The sequence below is a fragment of the Octopus bimaculoides genome, chromosome 20, assembly GCF_046866305.1.
Source record: "Octopus bimaculoides isolate indiv1 chromosome 20, ASM4686630v1, whole genome shotgun sequence".
In the NCBI taxonomy this organism is placed as follows: domain Eukaryota; kingdom Metazoa; phylum Mollusca; class Cephalopoda; order Octopoda; family Octopodidae; genus Octopus; species Octopus bimaculoides.
In genome coordinates, this window is record NC_142947.1 from 19417356 (window position 1) to 19434855 (window position 17500).

Genomic DNA, 17500 nt, shown 5'->3' on the forward strand with positions numbered 1-17500 from the left:
GTACGCATTCGCACGCACGCGCGTGCGCGTAAGTTCGTCAATACACGAAGTAATTTCTCTCCTCTGAAATAACATTTACCTTTACCCACTCTTGCTACTATATTTTCGCAGGTAAATAACTTCCCTAATGCCTTATATCTTTAAAACCACTGTTCAGCTATATATACAAATATATATATATATATGTATATATGTATATATATATATCAATTAGAAAATGGAGGATAATATGCTGAACCCAACGACTTGCAACTTGCAGACAGTGTATCCCGTTACTAGTGTAACAATAATTGGGTACCCTCCCAGCAGTATATTGGATAGATACTATACCTTAGTGGGTTGAATCCTCAACCCCTAACTCTCTCGCACTATATCTATCTATCTATCTATCTATCTATCTATCTATCTATCTATCTATCTAGCTATCTGTAAAAATATGTGACACTTATCCGGTAGCCATGATAAAACTCCGAGTTTCGAGTACCGGGGTAGGAACCCGTCGAGTAAATCGACCTCAGGACTTAATTCTTTGTAAGCCTAGTACTTATTCTATCGGTGTCTTTTGCCGAACCGCTAAGTTATGGGGACATAAACATACCAACATTTGCTGTCAGGCAATGGTAGAGGGACACACACAAACACACGCACGCACACACACACACACACACACACACGCGCACACGCGCGCACACACATATAGGAGCAGGAATGGATGTGTGGTCAGTAGCTATAGGCGCAAGAGTGGTTGTCTGGTAAGTAGCTTTATTGCCAACCGCATGGTTCGGGTTCAGTTCCACTGCGTGGCACCTTGGGTAAGTGTCTTTTACTGTAGCCTCGGGTCGACCAAGGCCTTGTGAGTGGATTTGGTAGGCGGAAACTGAAAGAATCACGTCGTGTATATATATATATATATATATATATATATATATGTATATATGTGTGTGTGTATTTGTGGGTTTGTGTTTGTTCCCCCACTATCGCTTGACAACCGATGTTGGTGTGTTTACGTCCCCGTAACTTAGCGGTTCGGCAAAACAGACCGATGGAATAACAAAGGCTTACAAAGAATAAGTCCTGGGGTCGATTTGTTCGACTAAAGGCTGTGCTCCAGCATGGCCGCAGTCAAATGACTGATACAAGTAAAAGAATTAAAGAAGAAAATATATAGCATATATATATATGTGGCATATATATATACATATTTATATCACATATATACACATACATACACACACAAACACGCATACAGACACACATACGCTCTGTGTGTCTATTCATAGATATGCTTCACATGATAATATGTCTATTTTCGCTACGTTCGCTCATTTGATGCACAATATACTTTAAATATTAAGCTTCATTTTGAGCATCCTTTAAAACGCACGTTTAATGAAGTCGATCTCAAATTGTGTAAGTAACCTGGCTTTGGCATGCCATAACATTTTCGTCGTTGTCACGGAGAAATTTCAGAACTAAATAATAATGGCTCTCCAGACAACTACCTCTCAACAAAGCTCGGGTGAGAACCACAATTGAGCACTTCAGTCACATCTGTTTCACTGCCTGCTGCTGCTACAGACAGACGCATTCAAGACAACATCCCTTCCGATGCCACACAGCAGGTCGGCACAAAGTCGCACTGCATTTTATATTGCCTTTTATATATGTATGTTATCAATCAGTTTCATTTCTGTCTTTCTTGTCCATAGAGAAAGAGCCGGACTCTAACATAGATCCAAGGTTCCTTCATTGGAACTTTTATCAACATCATCTAGGTATTTGTGCATATGTGTGTGTGTGTGTGTGCAGTATTTGGTGTTAGTGTATGCGCAGATTTGTATGTTTGTTTTATGGATGCGTCTTTATGTATATATTTTCATGTCTAGATGCATGCATATGTATATATGTGCTAAATTTTTGGTAAGTTTTACATATCTTTACAGTTCCATACCTTTATGTATGTATGTATGTATGTATGTTATTCTCTTTATCTTTTTAATTCTAAGTAAATTTTGATCGGACACCTACTTGGTAGCAGGGTTGTGAAGGAAAGTATCTTGTTTTAATCATCATCCTTTAAATCTTATGAAAGTCCTGTAGCATATAGATTAAGGATTTGCATTCTCTCCCCAAGACCCCAAGTTCAGCCATACTTTGCTCCAGACGGGTTGGTATGTGTCCTGTTGCTCCAATGATAGTGGGCATGAAACTGAAAGCGTATCTTGGGTTCAGGATTTGCAAACTCCCTATCAATAGATGTCCTCTTTCTCTTGTATTTTTTCTCACCACATTCATGTCCAGAGGGCAGTTGGATTTCGACAACAGAACATAGCTTTTCTTTGTGGTGCATGTATAATGTATGTGTGTGTGTGTGTGTGTGTTTGTTTGTTTGTTTGTTTGTGTGTGTGTGTGTGTAAAATGAGTGAAGGTAGCGAAAATAGACATATTATGATCTAAAGTATATCTGTGAATAGGCACATACATCGTATATGTGTCTGTGTGCGTGTTTGTGTGTGTATGTGTGTATCTGTGTGTGTATATATGTGTGATATAAATATGTATATGTATGCTATATATATGTATGCATAATCTTCCCTTTTTATTTAATTATTAGAATTCTTTGTTGAAGGAGGTAACTGTTTTCTGAGAAAGAAACAGGGTATCCACTGCTGAAATTTGGATAACAATAAACGATAAAAATATTACATCTCTAACCTTAGAAAGCGCCTTGTGTATTTTTATTGTTCCATTTATAGATTGTATCAGTAAAATGCATGTTCACTAGTCTCAGTCTTTGCTTGAGAATCCGAGCTTTTCCAGATTGTCCTTCAGATATTTACTAGCATAACTATGTGCACCATTGTTTAATTATATAAATGTGAATTTATAATCACGATAGAGAAGTTGTCGGTTTTGAAGCAGCCGTTCATAGTTTTATGTCGTTCTCTTCCCTCCTGAGAGATGGAAAATATATTCACATCTTCAGGGTAGCTAACCTCTATAAACAATACATGAACTTTCCTTCTTTTTATCGAGTAAGCCTATATTAGGTATGTTTGCACTTGTTAGTGATGTTTGCACTTGTTTTGAAGGAAATCTTACTCCAATATTCCTTGTAGGTATGTATTCAATAGCAGAGATGTTTATATTTATTCCAAGGTAGTCTAGTCTGCAAATGACTTTGGATATTACTTTAAAAACAACCTCATGATCATGTCGCAGTAGAAGTAGTGACACAAAGACATTTTTAGACAGCTACTGATTATGTTTGCTATATCCTCCTCAGAAAAGTTATACACTTGAGATTTACGACTATGTCTTCGGAGAGTAAGAGCTCCACTGTCTCGTTAGTTCATTAGAAATTTCGTAGTTATACTACCGGATTGCAAAAGCGTAACCTTCGAAATGTGACATGATGTAACGGTCATGAATTCAAGGGAGGCTACGCTTCATGTTAATATTATTTGCCTCTTTAGGTGGCGAGCTGGCAGAATCATTAACATGCGGGACGAAATGCTTAGTAGCATTTCGTTAGTCTTTACGTTCTGAGTTCAAATTCAGCCGAGGTCGACTTTATCTTTCATCCTTTCGGGGTCGATAAAATAAATACTAGTTGAACATTGGGCTCGAAGTAATCGACTTACCCCGCCCTCGAAATTTCTGGCCTTGTGCCAAAATGTGAAACCAATATTATTTACCTCTTTGTTCAAATTCCGCCTAAGTCGACTTTGCTTTTATCCTTCCTTGCTCGATAAAGTAAGTACCAGGTGAGCACTGGGGTCGATGCAAACGGCTTCCCACTGCCCTGAAGTTGCTGGCCTTGTTACAAAATTTGAAATCAATATTATTAGTCTCTTGAAAGGCGGTGAGCTGGCAGAAGCGTTAGCACGCAAGGCAAAATGCTTAGCGGTATTTCGTCAATCTTTATGTTCTAAGTTCAAATTCTGCCCAGGTCGACTTTTACCTTTCAACCTTTCGGAGCACTGTAGTCGATGTAATCGATTTACTCCTCCTCTGAAATGTCTGGCCTCGTGCCAAAATTGGAAACCAATTTTAATAGCCTCTTCAACGGTGCTATACAGACAGAATCATTAGTACGCCGGAAAAAAATGCTTTGCGGCATTTCTTCCGGCTTTACGTTGTATGTTCAAATTCCACTGAGCTCGAGTTTGCCTTTCATCCTTTCGGGGTCGATAAAATAAGTACCACTTGAGAGCTAGGTCGTTGTAATCAATTATCCCACTTCCATCAAATTTCAGGCTTTGTGCTTATAGCAGAAAGGATTATTAGCCTCTTCAATGTTATGAGAAATATATCCATGTATATCCTTTTTGTGGCATGCAGAATCTTTTCTGTTGCAGTTCGCTGAGATAGACTAGTCTTCAACTTTTGGATTCATACATGAAGACACAGGCAAGTAAGTGTTTCTACCGATCTGTAGAATGTTAATTGCTTACTTTTTACATGGCTGATGTATTTATTTTTGCTGTTATTGTTTAGCCGGTGCTGTGTGAGTGATATCATACGGCACTTGAAGGCTATTTGTACTCATCTTAAGTCTCTTCTTCTCTGTAATTCAAACGCCAACATATGGTTTTAGTAGTTCGTTGTAATACTTTTTTTCGGAATTTGTGTTTTTCCCTCAGGATCACTAGTTTATCTTTCTGGGCTGTTAATTTTTCCTCAAGATTTAGAGTAGGAGCTCCGTATATTTTTCTTAATTTTCGCAGGAGACGTTCTCGTGTGCTACGTCACCTACACTTCATAATAACATTTAACTGATCCATTCTGCAGTGTAAATATTTTGTTTTCGCCCAGTATTGTTATCTATCAGGGTTACTTAGGATGGGTTACTTCATTTCCATATGCCCTGCAAATATTACCTTCGTGTTTTACCAGAATAACAGCTGCTGAATGAAGATAATAATCCCACCAATATGTGTTTTCACATTTTTATATACAGTCTCCAGGTGGAGGCGCAATGGCCCAATGGTTAGGGCAGCGAACTCGCGGTCATAGGATCGCGGTTTCGATTCCCAGACCGAGCGTTCTGAGTGTTTATTGAGCGAAAACACCTAAAAGCTCCACGAGCCTCCGTCAGGGGATAGTGGCGAACCCTGCTGTACTCTTTCACCACAACTTTCTCTCACTCTTTCTTCCTGTTTCTGTTGTGCCTGTAATTCAAAGGAGCCAGCCTTGTCACACTGTGTCACGCTGAATATTCCCGAGAACTACGTTAAGGGTACACGTGTCTGTGGAGTGCTCAGCCACTTGCACGTTAATTTCACGAGCAGGCTGTTCCGTTGATCGGATCAACTGGAACCCTCGACGTCGTAAGCGACGGAGTGCCAACAACACAGTCTCCAGCAATAACTGTTACCATGTGAGGGACTTGTCTTTTTCTTCCACTCACATGCAACAAATTCTGTTCCTTAATGACAGCTAAGTGACACTGGAAAAAGTGTTTACAAACAATGGTTGTAAAATGTTTTGCTGCTGTGTGTATTTTAAAGCCATCTCTGTCGGATCAGTAGGCAGAGATACCGATCAGTGTGATGGCGGCGCTGGCGGTACCAGTTTTTTTTTTTTTACATTGCTATTGGTCTCTATGGAAACTTTTGGTTGGTTTCGAGTATAGATGGAAAGGTGACTAGCATTATCAGAATATCGATTGTTATCTGTAACGGCCAAATTTCGGACATAGAAAGATATCTGTTGCCGCAACTGTTTGAATGTGTGGTGGCTTAGGTCTGAGAGAGATGTGCCCCATTATTTTTTGAACCACGAGTTCATAAGTACATACATTTTCTAAGATAGCTCACTTCTGTGGTAGAAAATGTACATGTCAGTATTGGAGTTCTTATTCATGTCAGCCATGATCGTATTGCATCTAGAAAAACGTTGACGTTTAAATTTAGTAATTTTCAGTAAAGTAAAATATACATTATTTACATTTGACGAATATTTATCCTCATCTTGTTTGTTGTTAACACAACGTTTCGGCTGATATACCCTCCAGCCTTCATCAGGTGACTTGGGGAACTTTCGAACCTGGGTTCTCATTCCTAAGGTATTTTTCGATGTTGTTGTTGTTGTTGTTGTTGTAGTTATTATTATTATTATTACTATTAATATCATCATTATTATTATCATCATTATTATTATTATAATTATCATTATTATTATTGTTATTATTATTATTATTATTATTATTATTATTATTATTATTATCATTATCATTATTATTATTATTATTATTATTATTCAGGTCACTGCTTGGAATCGAACTCGGAATCTTGGGCTTAGTAGCCCGCACTCTTAACCACTACGCCATATGCCCATGGGCTACTAACCCCAAGATTCCGAGTTCGATTCCAAGCAGTGACCTGAATAATAATAATGATAATAATAATAATAATAATGATGATGATGATGATGATGATGATGATGATAATAATCCATGAGCGTGTGATTGTGTGGACAGGAGAGGGTGTTATATTCAAATATATATATAAACGTGTATACATGCACACATATATATACACTCTCTATATCTATGTGTGATTGTGTGGACAGGAGAGGGTGTTATGTTCAAATATATATATAAACGTGTATACATGCACACATATATATACACTCTCTATATCTATGTGCTTCTCTCATACTCAGCTTTTTTTTTCTCTGTCTCGTCTTAATCGCACAATCAAAGTTATATAAATTGCTAGTGAGAATTACCACACAGACATTTTCAATTTAAGATTGTGAATACACAATCTTAAACACAAATACTTAATATGCCGGACTTGCAACAGTCGAATTTTACGTCCTTGTATAACAACAGACATTGTTTATGGTTAGTCTGAAAACGTTAAAAGATTGCGGCTGCATTTTCTTTGTCTCCTCCTCCCTCTTACACTTTCCCTCTCTGTATTTTCATATTTGCATTTGCTTTTTGTCTGCTTTTCCCGCCTGTTCTTTCATGCGTGACTGCAGTTCTGGCTTTTCGTCTTCCATCTCCATCTGTTCATAAACTTATCTGCTTATTATATTCTTCTTGCCGCCCTCATCTCACCCACACTTTCACCACTCCGTTGTCTCCGTTTGTATCATTTTATTGCTCTCCTTCGATGTCAGTCTGTTACACTCTCGTATATATATATATACATATATATATATATATATATATATATATATATATATATATATATATATATATATATATATATATGTATATATATATGCACATATATATACATATATATATGTATGTATATATATATATATGCACATATATATACATATATATATGTATGTGTATACATATATCTATATATATATATATATATATATATATATATATATATATATATATATATATATATATATATATATATATATATATATATATATATATATATATATATATATATATATATATACACACACATATATATATATATATATATATATATATATACATATATATATATATATATATATATACATATATATTTATATATATATATTTATAAACATAATTAAGGGATCAGCAAATATTTTGAAACCAGTATTAAATGAGCCATATATGATATGCATTGCGTTCTCTCTGCAGCACCTTTTTTTCTTTTTTTTTGGTATCCTAAGAAGGTGCATATTTTTCCTTAACGATAATTCAGCCGTGTGAGAACGCATGTATGTCTGCATGTATGTATTTGAGCCTATAAAGAAATACAAATAGTATTTCCTAACTCACATGCAAACACACACATATACATGCGCACACACACACACACACACACACACACACACACACACACACACACACACACACACACACACACACACACACACACACACACACACACACACACACACACACAGAGTCAGAGTTGTGGCGTTTTCAACTTCAATTTTTCCAGTCAAATTTATTAACCCGTGTATAATACTAGAGTCAATTTATGGTTTGGTATGACTAATTTTGCATTACGTTTTACGAGAGTTTTGATTATGTGTTTTTCTCTGGCCTACCTGGTATACATCTGATTATAGCACGCTGTGTGCAATGTGTGTAGAGTCTAAATGTGTCTAAAGCGTCTAGTGTCTAATGTATTTCTTGAATTGTATTTCTGTCTATATACATCAGTTTCTTGCCTTCTAGTGTGTTTGAATATCCGTTGTTAATTAGGGTTTGTCTTATTTTATTTTTTGGGGGGTTTTCTATTTCTAATGTTTATTTGTGGAAGAGGATCTAAATGCTCTCTTAAGTAGTGCTTCTACCACTGATATTTTTTTGATTATGTAAGCATTCGCTGGATCCATTTAGGGATGTGCAATGTTTGTTATTTTTATTTAAATTTAAGTAACGTGTCTATTGTTTTAATCAGAAAGCTTATTTCTAGAAATGAAGTCCTAGTGGTAATGTTTTAGCTGTTAAATTTTGGTTCTGATGTGTCTATCACAACTAATATATCACCTACGTATTTAGTATATATTTAAATACTTGAGGCTAGGCATGTTTTTGTTTTCATTGTAGCTAAGTAGAAAGTGGATTGTAGGAGAGAACCTATTGCTACTCCATCTTTTGTTTATGTAGTTTGCCTTTTGGATAGTGAAGAGGTATTTCCGTTGTGCAAGTTACTAGTAGGTTTTTTTAAAAAATAATTGTGCTAGTATCATATGTAACTTTATTTTGGGGTTTTTGTATACCTTATCTAACATAATTTCGATTCTTTCTACTATTCTTTCTACATCTCGGACTGAATAATAACTATTTTGTTTGTTTTTTCCAAAATGTATATAGTACTTCTTATGGTGACATAATACTGTAATTCTTTTGGTGCCTTTATTTGGCTCTTTTATTTGTGGGTGTATTTATTTGGGATATTATGAGACGGCGAGGCAGTGGTGTAGCGAGGGGTGTGCACTGTATGCAGACCACACGGGGCAGTCGCTATCGGGGTGGGTAAACATTTTGAAGGCATGTTATGTTCAAGAAAGTGAACAATCAATTTGGCTATTGTATAGAGTGGCCAAAACTCACATGCGGCCATGCTAGACCCCTACAGAGGGGACTGTTTTGGGTACTTTTACTATACCGTATTTAGGTTTTGGGATGAATACTCGTTCCATCTTCGAAAATTTCGATGGTCCTGTTTTTGCATTTTTCACTAATTATTTAATTTAATTTGATTTTTATGCTCACATGACCCGCGCACATACATACATACATCATACATACATAGATACATACATCATACATACATACATACATACATCATACATACATACATACATACATCATACATACATACATACATACATACATACATACATACATACATACATACAGTCATATATTCATACAGACACACATACATACATAAAACATACATATACATTAGGGTGGAGTGAAAATAAAAATTGTAGAAATTGAAAATGCCTGAGGGCTAAAATGTTGCTATATTTGATTACTAGAAAAATGCTAAATTTTCACTGAGATCAACTAACGGTATTTACTCCCTCAAGCTCCCTAAACTTCGAAAATGGGGGATTTCTGTAAATTTTTACAATAACAGAGTTTGGGGAGTTCGAGGAAGTAAATGCTCTTGACTAAGCAAAAAATTAGCGTTTTTCTAGTAATAATATATAGCAAGATTATAGGCCTCAGGCATTTTTAATTTCTACAATTTTTTATTTTTACTCCACCCTAGATTACACTATCTATATACCCGCACACACAAATGCCTGAGGCCTAAAATCTTGCTATATATTATTACTAGAAAATGCTAAATTTTTGCTTTGATCAGTCAAGGGCATTTACTCTCTCAAACCCACCAAAATCGGCTATTGTAAAAAATTTACAAAAATACCCCATTTTCGGAGTTTTGGGGGCTTGAGAGAGTAAATGCCCTTGATTAATCTCACCGAAAATTTAGCATTTTTCTAGTAATTAAATATAGAAACAGTTTAGCTGTCAGGAATTTTCAATTTTCACAATTTTATATTTTCACTCCACCCTAATATGCATATTTTCTCTGTATTTTGTTATTAATTTAACTAATTAGAGACGAAGCTATTCTATTTTTCTCTTTAGCGCAAGACCTACCAACTATTGTTGATGACTGCACCCGTCAACTTCCGATTAGCTAGTTCGGTAAATAGGTCTCTAAAATGTTTCTGCATATGAAAGTACTGGATCAGCTTCTATTGCCTGGTTCCTATGTATTGGACTGATCTAAGTTGATTGTAGTTTGTGATCCGTGTAGTCCAGCTACCAGAGACTGTGGACAACTTATGCTATTTTTTCTGTTAATCTAACGAAAATTCTTTCTAAATACCTGTGTCAATGACCCGCTGCTATTATGCCATTGGCGTATTCGGGAAATCTAGGTGAAATATGTTAGAGAGTTAGAAGTACCCGAGTAGGTTTACAAGACTTTTGCTCTTCTCAATCGGCTGCTTTAACGCATTTGCTGTGAGTATCCAAGATATCATTCCAGTCACCTACTTATGCTAATGAGTAAGATATTTAAACAAATTTGTCCTACTTGCTACTTTTGGAGCGCAACGGCCACTACTCTGATGGTTCTACTGTCGTCTTTCCTGCTGCTTGTGGCCAGGTCCACTGATCTATAGTCCTGGTCTAAGAAAGCAGTGTTTATATTTAGAAGCGAGCGTTTCCGAAACAGCACCGCTCAGCCATTCCATCTAGGTCGACAGAGAAGCGTAAGCTTCATTGTCTTCCAGGAAGAAGTTGAGCGGTTTCGCCCCAGAAATCTTGGTATCGCTAATGGCTACTACATCGAGACACAGTGACCTGAGGCCTTTGACAGGTCTTCCTGCTTCTCTGCCGACAACAAGCCAATGATATTTATACTCCTTACATTCATTAAGTAGAAGAATACAAAAAGAAAAATGGAGAATTTCATTTACCCTGATCTTGTTTTTAGGGACCTTTGTAAAGGCCATCCAAAATCTGTCTAATATATGTTTAACATTCTCTATGTCACTTGGAACAAACTCTTCGAGAGAGAGCGTTACAGTTCTGGTATGGTTCTCACTAAAAGTTTTCTTTGTTAGATTTTTTTAATATAGTTATCTGTGCGATGCCCTCGCCTGAGGTAAAAATGCTGTCTTTAGTGGAATGTATGTACTCCAGTGACTTCACGTTATGCTTTCGGAGAAGTGTAATTAAGAGGTTCGGTAGTGAGTTGTTATTGTCGCTGCTATGTTTGTGAAGTTTTCAGCTCTTGTTTCTGCGTTTTTTTTCTCGGTGTTTCTACACTTGTTGCCACTGATTTTGCTGTCTCTTGCTCTGCTTGATGTTGTCTTCCTTGTTCCTGATGTTGTCTTTCTTGTTCCTGGTGTTGTCTTTCCTGTTCTCGGTGTTGTTGTTGACGGGTCACTAGTTTTCCTTGTAGAATCTTTTTCTGATGGTGTTGTTTGCGATTCCATAGTAGTTGTTGCTGTTGTCGTTGTTGTTGTTATCGGCTAGTTTAACTGTTTGGCTGTATCTTTTGGGGTGTTGTTTGACTTGGTGCTGTCGACCCTTTTGGTTTTCGGGGCCAAATCAGCAGTTTTATCTGTCCGATCCCTTCCTTGTGGATGAACTATCTACAACGTTCCAGTCAAACGTTTTCATTTTGCTCGTCTCCTCTACTTCTAAGGATTGGATGGTGTAGAGAGTGACAGTCTTTGTTTTATCAGTAGGTTTTATTTGAACATGTTGGTCTTGATGTTGTTATCGCTGTTGTTCTTGTTTTGGTTGATGTTGTTGGTATTGGTGATCATTGTGGTGGTACCAGTGGGAAGACTTGCATTTGAATCGTTTGCATATGTGTGCAGGAAAGCCTTTGATGCTTCATTTTCTTGCTGTCACTGCTGCAGTTGATTTAGTCATAGACTTTAGGGTGTTGATAGAAGCGATGATCTTAGGTACTCGACTATTTTCCCCTATAGGGCAGAAAACGTTGAAACGGTCACAGATGCAACACTTTGGCTTTCTCCCTTCCACTACATTAGGCGTTTGCTCACACTCTACGAATTGGAAGTGGTCCGGGATGTGAGCTAAGTCATTAGGTACCACAATCACCTAGAACTTCAGTCATACACATTTTATTCTGCTAAGGAGTGGACTTCTGTGTTATAACCTCTCCGTGCTCCTCCATCATAGCAATCCAGAGTGGATTGCTCACTGTTGGGTAGCTCGTTGGTGACCTGTATTTCCATCACCCCTCTTTCTAAGGATAGTGGTATCATGACAAACTAGTGGAACAAGTAATTGGTAGTAGTCAGACTTCTAGATTCGGCTTCACTGTTCTAAACAGCAACAACTGTTCCCTATTGCTTGTCTCTTGTTTATATTCCACAGTAGAGCAAACTTCCTGCAAGCACTTTTCAATTTTTGCTGGACTGAGACATTGTACTTTTTTGTTTGTGTTTATGCATTTGTAAACATTTTTTTCTTTCTGTGTGTTGTGTAAGTGCTTTCTACCTCTGCGAGTTGATGTTTCATGAATGCCAGGCGTATGATTTTGCATTTATATTTTTTAACATATTCTTCATTACGATCGAGTGACTGTTTAACCTTATTCAGTACAAGTTATAGCCGTAAACAAACTTTTCGTTCTAGTCTCATTGTTGTTGCTATCGTCACCGTTATTGCAGTTGTTGTTGATTTTTACCTTAAAAATCAATACCGACATTGCTTCCTTTCGCTTGACGTAAGCATCGCTCCGTTTCTCTACCTTTCTCATTTAGACATTCTTCCATCTCCACCCATGCATTAAATTCTTGATACGGTGAATATAATTATTTCTTCACAAATGACTATGTTTTTTGCTTATCAAATGAAGACACAATTTTGCAGAATAACATTCAAGACGTGTCATTAATAATACAGAAAAGTTCTGATTAGGAGGTCAAAAAATATAGAGGGAAATTAAAGAAAATGAATTATAGAGAACAACTTACCTGTGGTCTAACGTGACAGCTGTTATGCCCATTGTTTTGTTTTATGCCAACCTGGAAAAAATAAAACATCATCACATAAGATTCGAAGATACAAAATGTATTCTCTATAGAAAGGACCGCTTTGGAAAAATGACATATATGTTATGTAGAATATATATTATATATATATATATATTTATATGCGTATATAAATGCATTTGCATGAGTATATATATTTATATATACTATACACACACACACACACACACACACACACACACACACACACACACACACACATACATACATATATATATATATATATATATATATATATATACATACATACACACACACATGCACATATATGTATATATGGACGCCGCTTGGCTGACTGGTTCGCGGAGTAGCTCCGAATCATCATACTCGGTAATGACACCCCGGTCTCGCGCCATTTCCGCTCTACCGGTCATTCACTACAACATCTCTTTGTGTTCGGACTGTCTTTGCAAAGGGACAATCCGGACTCCCGCCTTCACTGGGAACAGGAATTAAATCTCTCTTTGCTCCTTTACGCCAATGGGCTCAACTCACCTCATCTCTTCACCTGACTCCCCTCTTCCCTTCATCTAACACCTACTTCTCTCTTCACTCCTACCTACCACCTCTATTCATTGATATCCCAATCCACACCACTCCACACCACTCCACATACACTAGCACTAACCACTTCCCAACACCCACACTAAAAACCATTATCCACACACCCACTAACAATTTTAAATGACGTCACCACACATACCACTATATGAGCAGCCACACACTTACAGAGCACACACTTACACACACATTCCCACACGTCACAGTCACTAGCCCCTATTCACACACACACATACTTACACATTCCCATACACGCACGCGCACATTCATTTGGGATCACTAGCACTTTATTATCTCCCTTTCTTTCAAACTCTTCTTTCAAACTTTTTTCTAATCATTTGCAATACTTAACCGCTAAATCTACAAGTTTGCCTTCATTCTCTCTCTGTTTATTTTCTCTTATTCCTTTCTGTTGAAGAGCGTAGACTCGAAACGTAAAAGACTTTTTCATTTTCTCGAGCGTCAAACAATTACACCTGCTGGATGTTTATATGCCTCTCTTCGTCTTTTGTTTTTCTATAAATTGCAACACACACACACATGTATGTATGTGTGTATATATATATATATATATATATATATATATATATATATATATATACATACATATATATATATATACGCATACACACATATATATACACACATACACATATATATACATACATATATATATATATGTGTGTGTGTGTGTGTGCGTGTGTATAATATAGGTGGGTAGGCTAAATCTCAGCTATTTCCAGTTGCATCTCATCTACTTATTGCATTAATACAAACCAATATGTGGTCACAGGTATTGCTGTATGTTAGTCAAAATACATATCAGAATTGAGAATTTTGAAAATATCATTTGCAGAGTTACTGTATAACAAAATAGGAAAGTGCAAATTTTTTTGCTATTACTTATTCTCCATTATCCGTGTTTCATTTGTTAATGGAATTTCAAAGTTTCACATGTTAGGTATATATGCAAGGAATTTCTTTTTCTGTCTGAAGAATTTCTTATAGGAAATTCCTTACATGTATATCTAACATATAAACTTTATAACTCCTTTTAGCAAATGAAACACGTGTAATGGAGAATAAATATTATGAAAAAACTTTCACTTACCTGTTTTATTATACACACACACACACACACACAAACACACACACACACACACACACACACACACACACATATATATATATATATATATATATATATATATACTAGCAACCCCCCGCCGTCCATTGGACGGTGTAATTTCGTGATAGGACTGGAGTCTAAAACAGTGTAATTCCGCTTCTGTCTATGCTTACAATTGAGGATTATTTGACGGAGTCGAGACGTTAACTCAAAAATGAGCTGGTATTGAAAAAGGAACATGTTCTTTTGCAGATATCGGGCATTAAAATGTGAAAATATGGAAAATAATCGTTCAGAATGCCGTTAATTGATTGGATGGCTGAAGAATCTATACAAAAAAGCATACACAACATTTCTATGGACATGAAGGCAATCTGTAAGAAACATGTTTATTTGCAATATGAAATTACTTCAGGCATCTGGGAAGCTGTGCATCGAAATGAAAAAATGCTTGACTTTAACAACGGGCATTTGCTGGAAGTTTAACATAGCCTATCGTGAGGAGTAAATAACTTGCCTCATTTACAAGTCGGTGCCGAACCTTTGACGTCCCTGCTGCTCGGAGACCCTCCAGATTCTAAACATTTTCTTCCGAATATAAGAGTTTATAATTCCGCTTTCCAAATTAAAGAACAAACAATGGGCATGAAGTGTCTAATCAAGTGAGTCACGCTAAAGTCGAAAACTACCGCTCATTTTTTGTTTTATATAAAAAAACTGTTATATAAGAAACAGTTGATTAATCGCCAATTAGTGCAATTTATTCGTTAAAGTTGATATCTTATTTCATTTTTACTTATTCAAAAGCTAAAAATATTTGGATATTTGGAGTTACATCACTCATTAATCAGCTGTTTATCTTCGTAGCTGTATTGTGTAGAAAAATGTATTTATGTACATAAATGCCTGTGTATGTATTTGGCTGTTGTTTACCTTGATGTGTGTATACGTTCAGATATAAAATTTAGTGAAACTTCATTGATGTCTTTGAGTGAGTCAAGAAACTTTTTGATGAAAAAAAATGGAGCTGAAAATATTTGAATATTTGGAGTTATATCATTCATTAATCAGCTGTTTATCTTCGTAGCTGTATTGTGTAGAAAAATGTATGTACGTACATAGATGCCTATGTATGTATTTGGTTGTTGTATACCTTGATGTGAGCATTTTTTTACAAATATTTACGGAATTTGACTTAAAAAAAACCTGTAGTAAAGAAGCCTTCAGTAGGAGTAATATTATATATGATTATGTGAGTGCGGTTTTTAGTCAAATCAGCACAGACACTCACATATAGATATGCATATTATGGTCGTGTGGTAAGAAGTTTGCTTCCCAACCACATGCTTCCGGGTTCAGTTCTACTGCATGACACCTCGGGCAAGTGTCGTCTACTATGGATCCGGGCCCATCTGGATATTCTGGAGATAGTAATCATTTAAATAGTTTCAGGATTTTAATGTCTTAGTTCTATGCAATCCTCATCTTGCACACATATGAACGCTGAAATACAGAATGCCCTGTAGACTTGGACCTTAATACGGAGTCTGAGATAGTTGTTAAGAAAATTTCTATTTCTAAGATATTAATAGATACACAGGCCTGTCAGAGGCTGTTTAAAATTTCCTCGTCTATTGTGAAAACGATACTGCCAAGGTATCTGAGTTATGAAGTGCAGCTAGTTGTGGCTGTTGCAATGTAAAGGTAGAGAGGGAAAAGGGCGGTACAGTGTACAACTGAGTACTAAACCACGTTGTTTGGACGTTAACTGTCCACGCACATTCTTTTATAAAGCTGTAACTACTGCTGAAATGTTTGCCTCAGTGCTTCCAGAGTGTATGCCACCAGAGCACTGTTATCAGCTAATTATAGCTCAATTTGTTCATATCTGTGCTGGGTGGTGATTCACAGCCTTCTCATGTTGAAAAAAAAGGTGCGAATTAAGTTTGATTCCCACAATTGAGGACTGGTCTGCATCATAGAATTTGTGTATTCCATGCTTGTTTGTATGCAGTTTCTTGACCTTTTGCAATACAGCGTCCATTTTTCTTCAGGGTACGAATTCTGGAACAAGCTTAATTCCAAAGAGCTTGTCACACACTTTTAATATGTGCAGTGAGGAATTGTTCAGAGTTGCTCTGTGAGCCAGATGCATGTTATTCAGGAACCTATCGAATGCGCTATAATTCTCATACAACCGATGGTTTCAACGACAGTAAAATGAAGTGTGTTATTTATGTCACTTTCGAGGCAACGAGTGCTCACGATGCTTTCTGTCTGATAGCTCAGGAATCAATGTTTTGAGCTACTTAGTGTCGTAAGGAATACACTTGTAATCTGGCATTTGTTGCTAGCATGCAATTTTCTATCTAATGATCTGCTCCCTCCATTGCACTGATAAGAAAAACATCTTACTGACGATCATGTTGTCAGCAATATACCAGTGTTTGGATCTGGATACACCAATGAAGCCTTATGTTTGTTTATCTTTGTTTATCTACTGGAAGATGATGTTCTTAATGGTGGAGTCGTGCTCTACAAGAAGTCTAATGCCATTGCTGTTAGTTTTCTCAATATGGCTCCTTATCATTCGATTTCATATTTTTATATTTCTCCCCACTCTTGTATTAAAATTACGCATTAGGATGATTTTTATCTTGTTCGAGTATGGTAGTCAGTGTCCAATCTAGTCTCTGATAGAAGTAGTCTTTGTATTGACTATCAGCTCGGCAGGGTTACTGCATAGGCACTCAACAGGTC

The 17500-nt window shown here is 36.5% G+C and overlaps 2 long non-coding RNA genes across 7 annotated transcripts in view; one reads left to right on the plus strand and one right to left on the minus strand.

The window, feature by feature from the left end:
* Positions 1–17500, minus strand: part of LOC106868233 (uncharacterized) — a 469773-nt gene that overhangs the window by 429705 nt on the left and 22568 nt on the right. For all 6 annotated transcript variants that reach the window (XR_016237542.1, XR_016237537.1, XR_016237536.1 and 3 more), the window contains exon 2: positions 12973–13023. This is a non-coding gene — a long non-coding RNA (uncharacterized LOC106868233). The remainder of the gene's footprint in view (positions 1–12972; positions 13024–17500) is intronic.
* Positions 1–17500, plus strand: part of LOC149131612 (uncharacterized) — a 145414-nt gene that overhangs the window by 89506 nt on the left and 38408 nt on the right. The gene's annotated exons all lie outside the window — the stretch shown is intronic.